The sequence below is a fragment of the Phaethon aethereus genome (assembly GCF_964289735.1).
Source record: "Phaethon aethereus genome assembly, chromosome: 2".
NCBI classification, from domain to species: Eukaryota; Metazoa; Chordata; class Aves; order Phaethontiformes; family Phaethontidae; genus Phaethon; species Phaethon aethereus.
Window position 1 is genome coordinate 131,644,096 of NC_138582.1, and position 19,299 is coordinate 131,663,394.

A 19,299-nucleotide genomic window follows, 5' to 3' on the forward strand; every position below is an offset into this window, starting at 1 on the left:
TATTTCTGCATTTTATATATCGCTCCCAGATGCTACAGTATTAGTTTTTATCACTGCATATTTTATGAAATGTCAGCCTTCTGTTGGCTGTTCACGCAGCATTGTTAGTGATCAAAGCCACAACATAAAGGAGAGGAATCTAAACAGTTGGCTTATCTGTGTCCTTCATTGTGACACAATACCATAAAATTACTTTACTATATAAAAGGCAAGCAAAGCTTCGTGTAGCACACTCTGAAAAGGTGAAATTTTTGTTAGGCTCAACAAAATAGATAAACTCTTATCAGTTATATTTTGTATAAGGAAGGTAAAGTTAGCAATGATATCTTTTCAGTTTGGAAAAAGTTTTCATCTTTTGCTGCCTTTTTAAAGCACAATAGACTTTTTATATTAAAATGCTATTATAAATCTATCCATTAAAACTTTTTAAAATGGAAGAAATAATGTGCCCTTTAGTGTAATCTGTATGGTGTGTTTTGGAGCTTCTCTGGGATACAATTAGTCAAGGCATGCTATGTCATTTGAAGAGTGATTATTGGGAAAATAGTAGTCTTTACACTATGAAAACTGCCAGTGAATTTCAAGTATATTTGGCTTTTATTTTGGTTTTTCATGTGTGAGATTTTGAGTTTATCTAAATTTCTGGTTAAAAATATCTGAACAAATATCAGTCAGCCTTAATTTTTCTGCTTGCCTAAGTGAGTTGTGTATCAGAACTGAAGTAATAAAGCAGGAAAAACTCTACAAGCTCTGGAGATATTCTATAGGAATAAAAATCTTGAATGATTTTGATCAGCTGTTGTGTATGCCCTGCACAGCAGTTGGTTCAATCAATTTTATGTTTTGGGATGTTTTTATTAAAATGCGCTGCTGCTTTCCGTAAATTATTGTAAAGATGCTAGTTTTGTATATGCTTTTTGGGGACCTGCAGCTTACCAATGCAGTCTCTCAGTATTAACGTACTTAAGCCTGCTCACAAAGAGGCTGGGCTGAATTAGCGAACCCCTTACAATGTGAAGTGTTTATCAGGGCAGGACAGAACATGAAAAAGGAAATGTAGTCTCATGTCATGATAGTGGTGGAGACAGTAAACGGGCAAAAGACATTCTGTCGTGTTGTGGAGGTCAAAGGTAAGCATGATAGTAAACAAAGCTCTGGAGAGTGTCTCTTAAAAAAGATGATGATGCAGACAACTTGACAGAACGTGTTTGTGTTTGTCTTTCCAACTGCTGGTATCTTCATGCTTTTCAGTAACTTGTATGCATGTATTCTGTCACAGAGTGTGACCATATTTTGATAGATGCTTCAGAGGTTTGAACAAACTAACAGTGGTATTTTTCTGCATGGTGTTGTGGTCAAGGTGGCCACATTCATCCATTTTTACTTAAAATCTGGCACTGGAAGAGACAGTTCCTATGTACATTCAGACATTTTATGACTTCTTTCTTGATGTGCTTTGAAAATACAGTGCGTAGAAAACAAACTTCTGTCAAGTGAGTTAAGGTTGAAGATGTTTATATCAGAAGCATTAATTAATTATTTATAATTAATTAATTTTGAAAAGCGGAAGTTGGGAAAACAAAAAATTCTGACAATAATAGATAGTTAATCCATCAGCTACCTGACAGTAGTGTCCTCAGTGCAGTCATCCTTCTGGTATGAATATGGCATCACACAGAATCAGTGTAACTTTCTCCTTCTCAGCCTCACCACCAGCATCGAGTTTATGATCCTTCTCCTACCCCTCATAACTGAAAGGGCTGAACATTCAAAGCTACAGACCTATTCCCTGTTTTTCTCAGATAAGGCCTCTTTATAAACGGTTTCTGTTCTGATTTGTTGAAGAAGTCGGTCTCCTATGGTATGTTTTCATCCACTGGTTACTGGAGAAGCTGAATTTTACATGTCTTCTATCCAGTGGCAATCTGGTTTGCTGAGGAAGGCAGAAAAATCTTCAACCTGACCTGGCTGTGACGAAGGATTTGGAGTCACCAGAAAGATTGTGATGCTTATATTACAGTCCATGGCAGGAAGAGCTGTGTTCCAAGGAAAGAAAGATGTACGAGGTTATATAATCAGTCCTTTAGGTGCCTGAGAATCAGGAGGCCAAATATGTTAGCACTTTTCCTTGCAAGTCTGTCAGAAACTAAGGTTAACATGGAGAGAAGGCAGAAAGGAATGAAGACAGTCTTTAAAGCGAGTGAAGTGATTTTTTTCCTCTGCTCATCTTAGTACCTCTATCAGAGGTTTCAAAAGTCTGTAGTTGAACGGTAAACAATTTGTTCAGGGCTCCGTTTTATTTGTACATCTAAGACTGCTTCAAACACCCGATAAGATAAACAGATGCTGAAGACACTTTAAGAGCTGGAAACATACAAAGCTTATCAAAGCAGGTTCTCATATCTTTACACTGGTGAATTTCTTTGATTTCCTGACCAAGCAGTCATACATTCATTATTAAATGCACAGCTTTCACATATCCATTTGCAAACCTAATATACACCAGTTGCACAATGACCAAAAGTTGAGTCAAGTCTTGATGAAGCATAATACATAGGTTGAAAGATGTGATACTTGTTTCTGTAATTGGTGCTCTGTGGTGCACAGTTTCAATCTTGGCATGAAGAGGTAGTAAAAAGATGGGATGATAGCTCTTTGTTAATGTACTGGATATAATCAAGGTAGCTTGGTGCCTTTTAACCTGATATTCTTGAATCTTGATATGCAGTCATGTAACTGATATGCTTTGGAAACTTAATTTTCAGTTTACAGGTATTTTGTATGTGCGTATGCTCGAAGTATTTTGTAAATTGGTCCTACAGTTTGTGAGCATGTAACCTTATTTCTATAGAAAAAAACCTTTCAGGACCATTTTGATCCTTTCCCAGCTGGTTGCAAAGGCATTCTTTACTAGGTAAATGAATGCAGTAGTTTGTTAAGCTTGCAGGCAATGCTAGCACCAGCAAAACTGAAGGTTTTTCAGCCCTTTGTTAATGCACAGTTATCCTCAAATCTCTAACCTGAAGGTTATAAACGTAACTGACAGATAAAATTGAGTCAAATTCATAGTCAGAAATTTCTTAATAAGATACAAATTGTTAGTTTGGATTTGATTCCCTGTCGATGAAAATTGTGTTTCTGAGATGTAGCTATATTAGTTTACACAAGGGATATCACAGTGCTTTTACCTACAGGGATGTAGTAGTCAGATTGCTGTTCTGTGCTGCAGAGAGCTCAACAAAGCTGAGAAGTGCTTGCAAACGAAATTATGTACAAGAGATGTTATACTGCAGCCATATATTTAAGGATTTCATGTTGACCCCATCCTCTCTTATTAGCAACATGCTAAATTACTTTGAAATGCTTGCATTTCCATTTTTTGTGATTGTGCATCTCTGGGCTGATAAAATTAGCAAAGGGAAAAGTCAGTGAGGTTCCTAGGAAACTCTCTTCAGTATACCTTTTTATTTAATATGCAGATTAGTATTGATGATGAGCACAATAGGAACTGTGAGTGTTGGCTCACCTGCAAGAGTTAAGATGCTTTCATGGTAATGGTAGGATAATTCAGATCTTTTCAAAACTAATGAAGTTTTAGTTCAGAATTTATTGGTAAAATGTAAAGTATGGGTGCAAAAGACACTTTCTTTTGAGTACAGAATCTCAAGTATAGCTTAAATGTTAGAAATTCCTCTAACTCAACATTAAGCCATATCATGTAGTGCCATCTTCCCATCCTGTTTTTTCCCTTAAAAACTTACACTCAAGGGGAAGCAATTCTGCCTAACAGAAGTTTCCCTCCATTCTCTAGCGATTGAGAAAACCTGCTGTGCTTCAGACTTTGTCTTGATGGTTTCATTTGTGGTGGCCATAATGATGATGTAAAAAAGGTTGCAGTGATGCTATAATACTTGTGTGGCATCTGAGAAAATCTTTCCTGAAAATCTTTTCCTATACCTAATAGTTCAAACACCGACCAGTGGAATTTGCAGTGATGCTACAAGGTGTTAGTTCATAAAACTTTGCAAATTCATGTCCAACTCAGATAAGCAAAGGGGGTGGTACCGTGTCTGTTCCATCTGAGGAACAGGAGCATGCTGGTCAAGTCTTTCACCAAAGTGAGAGGGGCAAGACTGGAAAGGGAGGTCCAGGCCTCTGGGATTTCTGAAGAAGCTATCTACAGGCTCCTTTAGCGTTGTTACTAAAGAAGCAATCTGGCCAGCTGAAAGAGGAGCTTGCAACAACGGTGTTCTTTGTAACTGGGGCAAGACTGTGAGGATTAATGTTTGGTTTTGATGCATTAATAAATCATAGTTTATACTTCTTACAAATCTACATTTGTAAGCATTCAAGTGGTAGCATTCTTTGTGTTAAAAACATGCAAAGGTAAAGGAGCATGCTTAGAAATCTTAAAAGAGCTCCGCAGTGCTTCAATTTGGAGGATATCAACAGAATGCTGAAGAAATACAAGAATTTCAGAAGTTCTGGCTGTATTAAATGTCCACCTCTTCCACGTAAATACTGGTGAAGACCCAGGTTTCAATTTCATTGAAGTCCACCCCAACTGTAATAATTGTAGTCATGAGATTGCAATATTTATATATTCATCAGGTGCACTTTGTTTTAGTTGTGCTATTAAAATGTGGCAAATTGCTATTCAAGTATGAATGGAGAGTTCATATACCTAATTTTTGTTGTAGTCTGAGAGGGTTCGTACTGCAACTTGAGGTTGAATATTTCTTAAGAATGTTCCAAAGAAATTTAACATGTCCAACTTCTGATTTGGGGACCATAAAGACAGATTGTTCCCTTTCATAGCAATTGAGAAGGTTACTACTTTAAAATATGTATCTGTCTGAGGTTGCAAAGGGGCTAAAGAGAAGAAAGATAAATGCTTCCTGCATTTAACTGACGTGCCATTCACATCAGTTAAAGAACAGGTTGCTTAAAGGTCGGAGATGCACCACCTTTCAGGGCTCTTTGTTGGATCACCTGCTAGTCAGTTGTGTACTGTGACTGTATGGAGAATGTGAGTGCCTTTCTAACTTTGCATCTCACAAAACCTGTAGGGAGAAGGTGCTAAGAGAACATAGTTAAAGCTAACAGTGATAGGCATTGATCATGTCTTCCTCTTACTGGTGAGCTGGCAAATGAGGAATATGTCTGTCTCTTCACAATGGCTAAAATAGCATGAGCTCAGGAATATTTGAAATTTAGGCATGAGAGAGACTTTCAGACCCAGGAGGACACAAATGTTTAAGCTTGGTCAGGGAGACCATGCTGTCTGTAGTAATGAGTAGACTTCTGCCATGAATAGCAAAACAGAAGAGATCTGATGGGTACAAGAGCTATAATAGTCTCCTGCTTCCCTCCCCGCCTTTTCTTCTGTTTTGAATTGCATTATGGATTTTAAATTCACACAAACATAGACAATGTACAGCAAAACCAGTGTTTATGTAGAATATATACAGAAAAGGGTGGCATGTGCTTTTATTACTCTTCATTTTAGATTTGTAGCAACAAGACAGTAGGAGAAAGATGGACTAAAACATATTCACCGTTCTAAGGCCTACTAAGGAAGAACTCAATTGTACAAACATGTGCTGTTTTCACCCTCATTCTGTAAATGAAAAGGGATAAATTCTGTCCACACCCATGACTTTATTTTCTCCTCAACATTTTAAATTCTTCACTTAACTTTAACAGTTTGATATTGGGTGAAGAACACAATGTAATAGCAGCATTTACTGTGGTTTTCGATCTGTTTCTGATGTTAGTTGACTCTCAGTGCTTTCTAATGTCTAGCATCAAGTGAGTATTTTAAGCATTCTCAATAAGAAATTAAAAGAACACAACTCTGGCATCTTACATCGCTAAAATTTGGTTTGCACTGTCTCAGAGTTTTAATCCCTGCTTTTCTATACAAGCTGAAAGTAGAGATGGTGAAAGTTTGAACGCTAAACTCTTGACTTAATGTCTTGGGCAGGGCTGGGGAGTCACTCCCATTCCAGTTCTGATGCACGAGCAGAAGACTCTGTTTCTTTGGGAAGTCCCTTTGTTTTTATATTATAACCCATTGTAGCAGATTTTTTAGGTTATTTTCTTTCCATACTTTCTTCATTTGGATAGTCTGAAATATTTTGTTTCCCATTCACCCAATACTCCTCCAGCCAAATTTAATGCTTCATCTATGCTGAGCATCCCACAGGAACACAGGACTTAGGAAAGGGACAAAATCAGCAGAAAAATAGGTGGTCTGAGCATTTATGCGTTAAATATGCATGTTAATTAGAAGAAATTAGAAAAAATATGAAAACAGATGTTACATAAATTATTTCAGTCTCAGGATAGTAGTAACTTATACACTGACAATATCTTTTATACGTGCATATGTATGTGTATGTCTGTTTCTGTATGTTGGAACATTTATGCAACTCCTACATGGATAACACTAGAAAAGTAACTTCTAGTTTATGTAGAGCCTTTGAACTCCACCTCCACTTGTGGCTATGTCTTTCCTGTGTTATAGTATCCATTCAGCTCCTGAAAGAAAATTCCGGAAGAAGGCACTGCCAACAGACTAGGTCAAATCTTAAGACTCACGGAGGGTATTTCAGGCAACTGGCGTTAAATACATGGAAAACATCTTTTCTGCATATTGATATTGTACTAGGCATCTGAAATTTTAAAATGTAGTTGCGGTCAAGTCCTTTATTCTCTCAGATACACCATTCTTTACTGTGGTTTCTTTCAGTTCTCTTAGATCCTCTACAGTGGGAAAAAAATTCCTGAAAAAATTGCTATTAGAAGGTAGCCCAGCAAAGACAACTAAACTGTTGAGAACATGTTAACCAAAGAAAGAATTTTGTAAGTGGATATTCATGCTAGAATTCATCTGCTTTTAGTGCAGTCATTTTGTCATTGTATAAAGAAGACACTTCTGATTGACAACCAATTTTCTGAATATAAATTCTGATATAATTTGAATAATTACATAATTTCTGTCCACATTGAAGAAACAGACATATGTGCAGTTCGTATTCTAATTATCACCACCAGAGACTGAAAAGTTAACTTCTCAGAAAATGAAGGCAATACAACACACAGTAAGGGGAGATGTTGAAAAATAAAAACCTGTAGCCTTCTGTAAATTTTCAGACAATTATTTCAGTGTAACGTTCTACTTTTCTAGCTTGATAGCTTTCATATTCTTTGAAACCTTGTACGTTTCTGTTTCGTGGGTTGGTGGTAGGGTTTTTTGTGGGTTTTTTTTTTAATTTTATTTTTAATTTTTGTAAAATCCAGTGTATACAGTTGGAAGATAAAAGACTGGAAGAAGTAGACAGTGAATTGTGGAAGAAGAGGGATAACAATATTTCTAGCAGATTGTTAGTATTGAAGAGTTTTTAAAATAGTGTTCAGGGTATGCAATTGCTATTCTAGCAGATGCATTATGCTAGTAAATGTATGAGAATGTGGCACTATAAGAAAATGAATTACAGAAAACTATTAAGAAATCTTATTTATGTCTTGAAGAGGAAATATATTGCCATAAATCCTACTTTATACCAATAAATTGTGTTGCCTACACAGAATTATTTAAACAGGGAAAAAAATCAGTGATGTGTTAATCCTTCACTGCACATGTATTCATTCACATTGCAAGAGTGAGATTGCATGGGGAGAAAAGGAAATTGTATAAAAAGGAGTAAAATTGTTCCAGCTGTGTATCTTGAATTTTCAGAAAAAAACTACTTTGGAAACTCAGATATTCAGTATGAAACCCATAGTAGTTACAAGTTCTAAGCCTGATTTGTGCCACCGTTTTTCTCTGAGATATTGTTGTCTTTTCTTTGCAAGTTTTGTATATTTTTGTGAGCAGGAGGCCTTTAATTTCCCTACTGCCTCCTTGAGAATTCATTTCCATATTGCAGCACGCAGAGATGATTCCATTCTGCTGGAAGATATTTCTTTTACTGGTACTTTCTAGTAGAATAAGAGCCGCCTTAACCTCTGAGCCCAAACCTGTTAGAATCCCTCCATGCCTTTTCTGCCCTGGTCATTTTAGGGAACTCAGCTGTGCACTAGCACGGGTTCTAGCTTTGGTAGAAGTGTCCAACTTTTTCTCCACAGTCAGCTGAAACCGATATAAACCTTTGGCCATTGTATTTTGATGCTTTTACCATTTCTGGCTTTAATAAAATAATAATGGTAAAATTGTAATTCCAGCTCAGGAGAGTATCCATCCATTAATTTTGTGATGATGGGAGGGAGCAATACATCTGCATTCAGACAGCCTTTTGGTTTAAGGGTGAAGCTATGCAATTCAAGTGCGTTTCCACAAGTATTATGAATCCCTATGCTCTTGCTTCAGTAAAAGATATGACTACTGACATGTTCTCTGGCCATAGATCATAGTGAAATTCCTTTCCTGCCAGAAAGCAACGGTTCGTTCAGGTAGCATTCCCTGTTATTCTTTGGTCCGGTGACCTTCTTTTCCAGATTCAAGAAGGACAATTCTGAAAGAAATTTGGAGAGCAGCTGCTTTGCTTTTGAAAAAGCAAAGATTCCGAAAGGTGGAGCAGGGTTCCATGTGAACAGCAGTTGAACATGGGTCAGTCGGTCCTAAGCGATAGGCGAGCAGGCTGGGGGTGCACGGGGAGCTGGGAGGGGACACAGCCGGGACAGCTGACCCAGACTGGCCAAAGAGATATTCCCTACCATCCGATGTCATGCCCAGCACATAAACTGGAGTTGGCCGGGGGGCAGAAATCGCTGCTCGGGGACGGGCTGTCGATCACTGGGTGGTGAGCAATTGCTGTATTGGGCATCACTTGTTCTTGTACATTCCTTTGTTGGTATTATCATTGTTGTTCCCTTCTTTGTTTCTGTCCTATTAAACCGTGTTTATCTCAACCCACAAGATTTTTTTTCCCAATTCTCTCCCCCATCCCACTGTGGGAGGGGGAGTGAGCGAGCGGCTGTGTGGTGCTTAGTTGCCGGCTGGGGCTAAACCACGACAAAACCATAACCTTACACAATCAGAACCAGACTTTCCAAGGATCTCTGCTACTATTTAGGCATCAATAAATAATAAAAGAAAGAATTGGGAAAGTGCTTGAAAGAAATGATGGCATGTCACTTTGTTTAAAAGTTAAATACCTTATATTAACCCTGAGGGCCCTAGCAGGACCATTGATTTCGGTGTCTTGGTTCCTGTCCAGGTATAGTTAGAATTGGGCGTTCAAGTTCTGATGTGTCCATCTAGTTCTCTAGGCCTGTGGTGAAAAATGTGGATCATTACTGATGCAGAAGTTCACATTCAACTTCCTCTGCATCATTCCTTTTCTATTTAGAAATGTGGGATCAAAGAACTTCTGTAAAGATGAAGGATAAGGATGACATGTGAGATGGAAATGATAAAGTCTTCTGAGTGGAAAGATGTGAGAAATAATGCTCTTAAGATATTTTGGCTTTCAAACATTTCCATAATCACGTTTTTATTCTATGTTATGAACAAATCATGGAAGTTTGTCTTCTGTGAAAAATTTATTAATTCAATTTATGACTCTTTAAATAGCCAAAAAGCTAGAAAATGTTGCAGTCCTCACTTTTCTTTCTTTCAGTATTCCCCACAAAAAATTGCGAAAAGATCCATAGATCCTGATACCCAGACTGACTTTGCCCAAGGGATGTATATTTCAGAGTTTTCTCATTATTAAGTGAGATCACCACTTCAAACACTTGCGAAAAAATAAATGTTGGTGTCTGATTAAAAAAGAAAAGAGACTATATGTATATACACCCATATATATGGATGAATGTGTCATTTTCACAAATGCAATTGTAGTGGTAAAGATTATCTTGTTTTTAATACAGTAAGCATTTGTATTTCATGCAGTTCTTTTCTACATATTTTCATCCTGCCCTCATTAATAAATCTCAAGGTACTTTCTACCTCAGCAATATTTATTAGTACAACTTTTTAAATAATATATCCCTATTTATTGATATTTATTAATATGACTAGCATTTTTATATGGGGCAGTTCTCTCTCATTCACTTTTCTGGGAAGGGTATGATTTTTGTAGGTATGTGCTTCCATCTGTCAATGCTAGATGATGCCGAATTGAAGGAATGCTCCTTGTGTTTGTAACAGAAGGCAGTGAGTCTTTTGGCTATAACTTAGTTTTTGTTGTGAATTTGTTTCATGATTTCCGATTGACTTTTCAGAGATCTCTGTCTGGTGTACCAAAAAAAAAAAAAAAACCCACAAAACCTTGTCATAGAAAACTGCTTTGGTTGACAAGATGTGTGGGAGAGCAGAAGTATCGTTCCGCAGCTTTAGGTTGTAGTACCTATTGTATTCAGTGGAGATGAACACTGGTTTTGATTCGTGTTGGAAAAAGGTGATAGTGTGTTGCTGAAAAGATGCTCTGAAGCATTCAGTGCTAGTTGACACTTGCAAAGAGCTAGGGGTGATTCCCAAGGGGTGGTATGACACGGCTGTGGTCCCTCTGAAAGCTGATGAGTGTTATACCACTTCACGTAAGAGGTCTCGGTGTGAGACTGAATCCCGGAGATACATGTTGATGTGGGAGACTCTGCTTAAGGACCTAATATGTGAGCTTCTGTTCCTCTATCATATCTTAAAAGAAGCTTTTTGCCAAGCATTCTTTCATTAAACATTTTTAATTTTTTTGGTTTCTTAAATCGTTTTTTCAGGGAAGTGGTAATATCTGTGCTGCAGTATCTTGGTGCCTCTTGTGTGTGGATGTGTGTCTGTATGCAAGTTATGTATGGTAGGGAAAAGAGATGCAAGTAAGTGATGTGGAAGGTGATGAAACTCATTTGAAATTATTTCCTATGGAAGCTGATTCTGTAGTCTGGGAGTCATCCAGAAGAGGAATACAGAAGAATATTGTTGTTACTGTGGAAAGTTTCTTCATGTCCAAGGAAAAGGGTCGTAAGTAACGGTTTCATCCTGAAATTTGCCAAGTTCCTGAGACTTAGCCCACATATATATACAGGTCTGAGAAACAAGAGACTGGGAATTTAATGGAATTATGGGAAATAAATGCTGGAAAGCCTCGGGTGGTATTGTTGCCTTGACAGTAGTTAGTAGTATTACTAGTGAGACATTGTAGAGCATTTTTTTTCACCAGGTGTATTGTAAGCTGTAAAGGCTCTGTGCCCCGGTACAGTGCCTTTTGTCCCGTGGAAGTCCAGCTGGAAGGAGGAGTAGCGGAGATTGTCTGCATTCCTCAGGACAGTTTCTTGGTTGACTGAAAATGGTAGGAAAAAAAACAGCGTGTTGTTGCGGCAATCTGAACATGAATTCAGCCACAAGTACTCTTAAAACAGGGCTTAAAGTGACCATGTAGTATTGTAGCAACTGATGATGAGCATCTTTCAACATCAGCGCATACCTTTTTTTTTCTTGATTACTGCAAAAATATTTGGAGGAAATTTTCAGGTAGTGTGTTTCCAAAACCAGTATTGTAATGTTAACAAATCCCTTGTTTCTCTGAAACTTCAATATTTTGCTGACTAGTCCAACAGGAGGGAAAGTTCTTGCTATCTAGCTACTGTAATAAAAAGGTGATTGAAGGTAGTTAAAAATGTTTCTATTGCTATGAACAACATACAGTAAGAGTTACATAGGCAGATGCATTAGGCACTGCATTTCAAAGACTTTCTTTAATATATAATCTGATTTGCCATACATGCTTATAATGTACGATAAGAAACTTGTCAGAAATAGCAGTGTGCCTCTAATAAAAAAAAAAGTGCATGCATTAAGTGTAACAATGTAAGATCTATGGTTTTATTGCATGTTAGCCATTTGCAAAGCAAAATCTTACCCCATATTTTTAAATTACTCTGGTAGCATCAGGATCCATAACTCTCGAGTATCCTTATTTTTAGGTATTTTTTCCTCCCCACTTATTTTGCATAGTTAATATGGAGGATAACACATAGTGTAGTGTTCACATTCCACTGCATGGTGAAACATGTTTAAAGCAGACCTAAAACTAATATTGCATGAATTACAAACATAACAATAATTGTAATGTACCACTCCTCCTAATTAGGTACCGGAAGTTACATAGCTGGAGAGAAGGTGAAAGAATATTTTTTGATACCAACTCGGTAAATGAGATTAAAATCTGTAGTTTAAACCACTCTTATGAGCAGTTAACCTGAGTATATATGAGTTTGTAAAGATTTCTGTTTAATGGCTAAGTTAGCAGTGAATTATTTTCTTGCTGTACACAAGGATTCGTTAAGCGATCGGTTTTGTCTTTCAAGCAGCGTGCCTCACCTTCAGAAAGTGGATAACAGTAGGATAATATTTGTCAGATGATTCTTGGAATAGGCAAAAGTGTGTGAAATGTGAAACTCCTAGTAAACATAGGCTGATTAATATTTGTGGTTGGAAATCTTGAAGTGCTTTACAAACAGGAGAGAGTATCAGTCATACTGTGGGATTTGATTGAGGACGCCGCGCCTCCCTAGGAACGGTCTGAAAGAGGAGGTGAAATGCCAGTTAAGCGTTTCCTTTAGTGCCTGAAGCCTGAACTCTCTGAACTAAATTTACAAACTTAGCTTTCGGTTGTTTCTGAGAGAAACACAAGCTTGGAAACACCTTCACTGACCTGGGACTAAAATAAGGTCTTCCAGTTTGTGAAACTAAGAGAAACGGCAGAAAATTCAAAATGATGCCACACGTGAATGGTAATCCAGATGAGCATTTATTTCTCATGTAGGTAGCCGGTATTTTAGCCAGAGCAGAGTGTGTGCTGACAGTGTCTGCATGAAACTTAAGTTTCCTCTTTTCCTGTTATCCTTGCGCTGAAGCTAACTCCACTTAGAGAAGGATTGTCCCTGTCTGGTGGCCCCTGGCTCATCACTGTCACATTTATAGAAATAACGTTCAGAAATTAATTCCTTACAAGCTGTGGATGTTCTGCAGCAAACGGCTCTTACAGTACAGTGTTAAAATTCTAGGACCCCGATTTCCGTGGCCAATTTTGCTGCTTCGGTGATGTGTAGCAACATGAAGTGACGGCACCATCCCCAGGGCAGGATTGCCTGGGCTTTGCGGAGACCCCTTCGGCACGATGCTGCAGGCGGACAGCAGGGCTCAAATTACAGGGATTTTTAAGATCGATTTTTTTAATTCTTACACTTCTGCCTATGGCCAAGTAGGAGACGTTATCAGCATTAACTTTTTGTGGGGGAGGACACACACCCAAAGTGATGGGGGAGTGGAGGGTGGGGAGCTGCAGATGAGTTTGGCACAGCTGGGAATGCCGGAGGCCGTGGGGTGCCGGGCGACCTGGCCAGTGGTGGGGACAGCTACAGGCCACCACCACCAGTCAGCAACAGGCTTTTACCTGCTTCCCCAGGGACGTGGGAGCTCCGAGGCAGTTTCCTCTCTCCCATGGCAGCCTGTGTGTTACAGACACGGCATCTTGGTCTGATTAAACATTCTTTTTTTTTTTTTTCCCCTCATTTTACAATCATTTACATGTGTGTTTTTTTTCTGGGGGAATCTTTAGGAAGGAAGCGTTAGTTATTCTTGTATCCCTTTAAAGACATAAAAAAGGTATTAAAATTTTTAAAGTAGGTCTTTTTAGAAAAGGCTGTCACTCCTCTGATGAGGTTGTAGGCAGCCAGAGTCTGTGCAGCAGTGTGTCTTATTTCCCTGATAAAATTTTGCTTTTTTATAAATACCTTCTTTAAATGGATGAAGTTTTAAAAGGTAATTTTTTCATTTCTCATTTAATCATGTGATCTGTTTACATAGTGAGCTCTTCAGTAAGCAATTGATTTTTATTAAATATTGATTATAAAGTTGTTAGACAAATGTAAAGCACTGTTATCAGTACATTCCTGTATCAAAAAGTAAAGATGTTTAAACAAATTCTCACACATTTAAACAAATTATTTATATACATAAGTGGGATTTGTTGCAAACAAATGGAAATGGGTGCAATTTTAACTGAGGAGTTTGTTTTTTTGTTATTTACTGATTTCCATAAATATCAATGGAAACATTCCTGTTTAAAGATGCTGCTTCTCTTATGCTAGAGTAATGCAAGTGGCTTTATTATTACCAAGCTGCTTTAATTCTGATAAAGGGGGATGTGTTCACATATACAAATACATATATTTTTCTCAAATCTTATTTGATAATTCAATTCCCATTCTTAGGTGCAGATTAAAAAGAATTTTGCACTGGTAGGGTGTTCTAAAGCCTTGACATTGTTTTAATCTGATAACGAATGGCTTTAAGTTCATGTTCTTTCAGTTGTTGGCAACAAATCTAAACCTGTGTTTTTTGGATTTATGAGGATAAGTCCTGCTTTGGCAATCTTGTAGATCCTCAAGAGAATAGTTAAACAGTGATTAATCATTGTTTCTTCACTGAGTGTGCAGAAAAGAATGGAAAAGCTGCATTTCACACTTCTGAAGCAATTAATCCCCATGATCTTAGCCAGGTTTGTCTTGTAGATAAGTCAGGATACAAAACTGTACCTAATTTATCAATGTATGCATGCCATAAAGTATAAAACACACAATTTATTTCATATCATTTATAGTCAAATGTAAAAAAAGAGTGACTTTGCCATATCCAAGAGTGTTTCTTGCATTACCTTCATATAAACTAAGTACCAGAGATTACAATGGGATTCCTGTTTATTGTGCACATCTGGTGCAGTCACTATGCATTTTCTCATTCACTTGCTGGCATTTTTAGTGATTGTGGCATAAATCACCTTGCTAATCAGAAACATAAGTGACGGGAAGTCATCTCCTTTTTTTGAACAATGGGAAAAAACATATGGCTTCTTAGACAGGACTTGGCTGTTATACTGTTTATGTGGCATTATATTCTGTATTTAGAATTTCATATTAATTGCTGTGGTTTGATTGAAGGTAACAGAATGCCCTGTGGTTTTGGTCAAAGTATTTATTTTATGACTTGCTCATGATGCCTTCCATGCTTAATATCTGTTGTATTTGTGGATATCAAAAATGGAGCTAAATATGCTGTATTTTGAAAAAACATTTTATCACATTTTAACACCTTTTAAACAATATGAAATGGGTACTGTGTGTTCCAAGTGACACCATATAATAGAAGATTGTTATAAATTATGTGGCGTAGTAAACAAGAGAAAGGAAATGCCTGTCCTTATAGGGAACAGGTATGATCTAAACTTATGCTCCTGCACAGTATCTGTCACTGGATTTACCACAGCAGGTATAAAAGCAATTGGTGTTTGCAGGATTGTAAGAAATCCGGTTAGGAAGTGAGACTGGGAGTTTTTGTGAAGAAAGTTTATTGATAATTGTGGTTCTGAATTAAAATTCCCCTGGGATAAAATATATAATAAGATGCCAAAATTATATTAACATGTGAGGAAGATAATTGCACCCAAAAGCAATTTGTCTACAATATCAGTTTTGTGTACCTAGTTCCTCTTCCTACGTGAATATTTTCCACTTCATTTTGTGTCACTTATTTTGTGATCCATGACAGTGATTACTCCTTGAGCCAAATGTCTTATTATTAATAATAATTACTATGAGAAATTTTTAGTCGCCTTTTGAAAAAACATATTTATTCATAGCCAATGGCTCACAGTTTTATTTACTATTATATTATTTCTTTTAAATAATTAATTAAACATGCAACCTAATTCAGTAGTGTTACCGATCAAGTTCCTCTAACCAGGGTGGATTTTGAGATTATTGCATAGCACTGGAATATACTAACTTCTGAACTGTAAGGAGTCTGGGTTTTATAGCTGTAAGATCTATATTCTATCTCAGAAAACTCCTAAATAATTACAACAAATACTGAATTAAATAACACCTATGAATAAGACTTGTATATCACAGTTTTGAAGTCAGGGGAGGTAAACAGGCTGTAAAAAGAGATCACCCCAAGTGAGCGGTTATTACCGCTCTGGCAATGCAAATCATACCTCAGTGGTATTAAAGAAAAATAGATAATGGGAGAATGCAGAGTAATACTAAGAAGCACTTGTTAAGCCTTATAGTAGAGGTCTCCATCTTCTTGGCTGAGGTGTGGGTCTAAATGCACACCGTAGAGATGCTGCTTTTGAAAGCTCTGTCAGAAACTGTTTTTGCCCAAGTATTTGGGCCGTACTGAGAATTTTGCAAAATCCTGTGGAGGCAACCTGAATCTTAACTGACTTGATGTCCTTAAGGTGACTTGTACAAAACCTGAATAATTTCTAAAATAAAAGGACAGCACACCACCTTAATTTTTTTAATAGTTGCTCAGTGTAAGTTTTCTGCTGTTTCTGTTGTCATCTTACATAGTGAAACTCTCATTTCACTACAAAATTTCAAATCTGGTATATTTAACAGGCCAGATTTTTCAGAATTACTCTAAAATGTGTCGCTACCCCTAATAAGTGCCTTTAAGCACCAAAGAAAAAAGGTCTCATCTCTATCGAATGTCTCGTTGAATCTCATTTCCTAAATCTGCTTTCTTTTTTGTTAATTTTCACTCACAAAAGAGTGAAAAAGAAAGCAACCTAAAACACATGCATATAACCTTCTTGACTAGCTTAGTATTACTGTAGTATTTTCACAACTATTGCAATGTCTGGAGTTGCAGATTAGTAAATGGCACTAGCTAGAGCTTAAAAAACCACTCACACCTTTCATGGTCTGACGTTTCACTGAACGATCATTGACCTTTCTGCTCACCCTGCTGCCTGCTGAAAGTAAAGGTGGAGGGAGACCGGTGGTATTTTAAGTAAGATGTTGGTCTTTGCCCAGCAGCGTTATAGCACAAGAAACTGTTGATCTAACTCAGTGAGTGTTCATCCTTCTTTCTATTTGCAGGCTCCCCAAAAATGTTTTAGTGGAGCCTTATGTGCATCCCTAAGTAACCAATTTAATTGAAAGCAGGTTTGATTTACCTGCTGTGGTCCTAGGTTGGCATTTTAGTTTGGATCAGGAATATATCTTTGAAGCAGATTGTCCCTACTGTGCTTGTGTTCATACTGCAGAGTAGTGCCAGCGTTGGGAAAATTGATTTCTTTTGGAATAAGCTAAATCAGAAGTTGCACAGCAGCAGTGTATAAATGAACTTCTTTTACAACAGCTGCTAGTGGGCTTTTGGTCCTGAACATGACCAGTCCAAATTAAAACCCCGTAAAAGATGTATGGTGTGAATGTTGGTCCTCAGCATTAACCATTTCATTCTACTTGTCTGCCAGTATTGAGCAGTACCGCTGGCTGACGAGGATCCACCATTTGTGACCCAATGGAACTCTTAACTGGTTTGTGCAGGGCTCAGACTGATCATCAGGCTTGCATGGGTAACACACTCATCAATGCATATTTTTGAAATGATGCAGATAGTGACATGAAGTATCATATTTAAATACTGAGTTGTGGAATGATCTGTCCTCCTTTGATACTGTCCAGCAGTGAAACTCAGAAGTCAGCATAAGGTGTAATGATGGAGGACTAATAGGGAAAGGACAAAAGCAATGCTCATAAAACTGGGAGATGTAGGGGTATAAAGCTCTTGTAGGATAAATATAATGCAGTATTTTTCACAGCCAGAACTCTTGTAGAGCTGTAGTCTTCAAGGGAAAACTGTTTCATTCACTTGCATGAGTTACAGACAGAGTTTTTTGCTTTATGCTTTGTGCCTGGCAATTTAGAAATTTTCTCATGGAAAGAATTAGATGAGATACTATAGACTTACAGTTTAAGACTCTTTTCAAAATGGATAATTGTAGCATTCCCTTCTTTGCCCTAAAACAAAGCTTACTTTTGCCCAACACAGTGTAAAAAAATATGCGTATCAGACACATTTTAATGAGACACATTTTAGAATTCCAGTCAGAGTTGCAAATTCACCAGCAGAAGCAATTTAGGAAGTTCACTTTCTTTGATAAATACTCAAAACAACTCAGGAGAGGGTTAAAGACTGTGTTTGGATAAATTAATTTTCCTTCTAATGAGGAGGGTGGGTAAAATAATTTACTTCATTTTAATACAGTTATTTAAAACTTAAATTTTGAGTTTACAACCATCTGTCTCAAGGGCTAAGCTCACTATAAACTATTATAATCATTTAAATAAATAGAGGAAAAAACAATCCGTTCAATATGTTGAATCAATATGTCATGCTTTGAATATCTATATAATTTTCCTCACATTAGGATCCGTGGCACATGTACAGTACAATATGGTCTATAAATAGGCCTGGAAAGAACACGGTTGTATCTTGGACTGCAGAGGGGATGATGGCGCTCCCCAGAACTTGGTCCTTGGTTTTGCCTGGCAGCAGTCCTTACCTCTGATCGGAGTGTGATTCAAAGCCTAACCAACTGTAATTAAAAGAAGATACATTTTAATGGCTGTCAGGTAGCGGAGCGTATCTTTGTCACGTCTTGTGTCCACCACAAGAAGAATCTTCATTTGGTGTCTGCATTTCATTCTCTGCCTGGACTTGGGAGAAAAACCTGGTTTTCTGCTCTTGTCAGCACTGTTTGGTGTTTCCACTTTGAAATGCCTGAATTGTGGCAGTGTTTCTGTCCCGTTAGCTTGGCCAAATGAATTAAGCACATGCAGCTAGAGGAGTCCATGCTTGTTTTCAGCACCTAACAGAAGAGCGTATGTGTGTTGTACAGAGTACCTACTCTAATCACTTGGAAAATACGGATTGGAACACAAGCCATGGTCCTGCTCAAAGCTAAGTAGCTCAGGAGTAGTGATGAGAAAAACAAAGACAAAATGATGGATGGACGGACATGGGTGAAATTCATGTAAGACTCTAAAAGATATTTATAGTACCTAAGTTCCAAGTTCTAAGTCAGCTTTGTGCGGGAGGAAAGGTTTTCATTCTTTTAACTGCTAAGGAATTACTTAATAATTTTTAAGTAGCTTCATAGACTGTATTATGAAAGTATGGCAAAGACATGGCTATTGTTAAAATAAGTGGCTTATAATATTTAAGAGATTCAGTAAATTTAAAATATAAATTTTGCTTACATAGAAGAAGTAAAGTCTAAAGCTCTGTATAAAGAACCATATCAGAGTCTGTGTAACTGAAAATACCAGCTTTATTATTGTAAACTGCTCTTGTACTTCTATCACGTAGAAAGAGTAAAATTATAACTGTGTTGTAGGAATGTGACAAAGGATAGCAGTGAGGGAACTGTAGAAGCAGAGTAGGTTCTAAAGTATATCCTGGGACGCCAGTCCATTAACTGCATGAATTGAGAAGCTGCC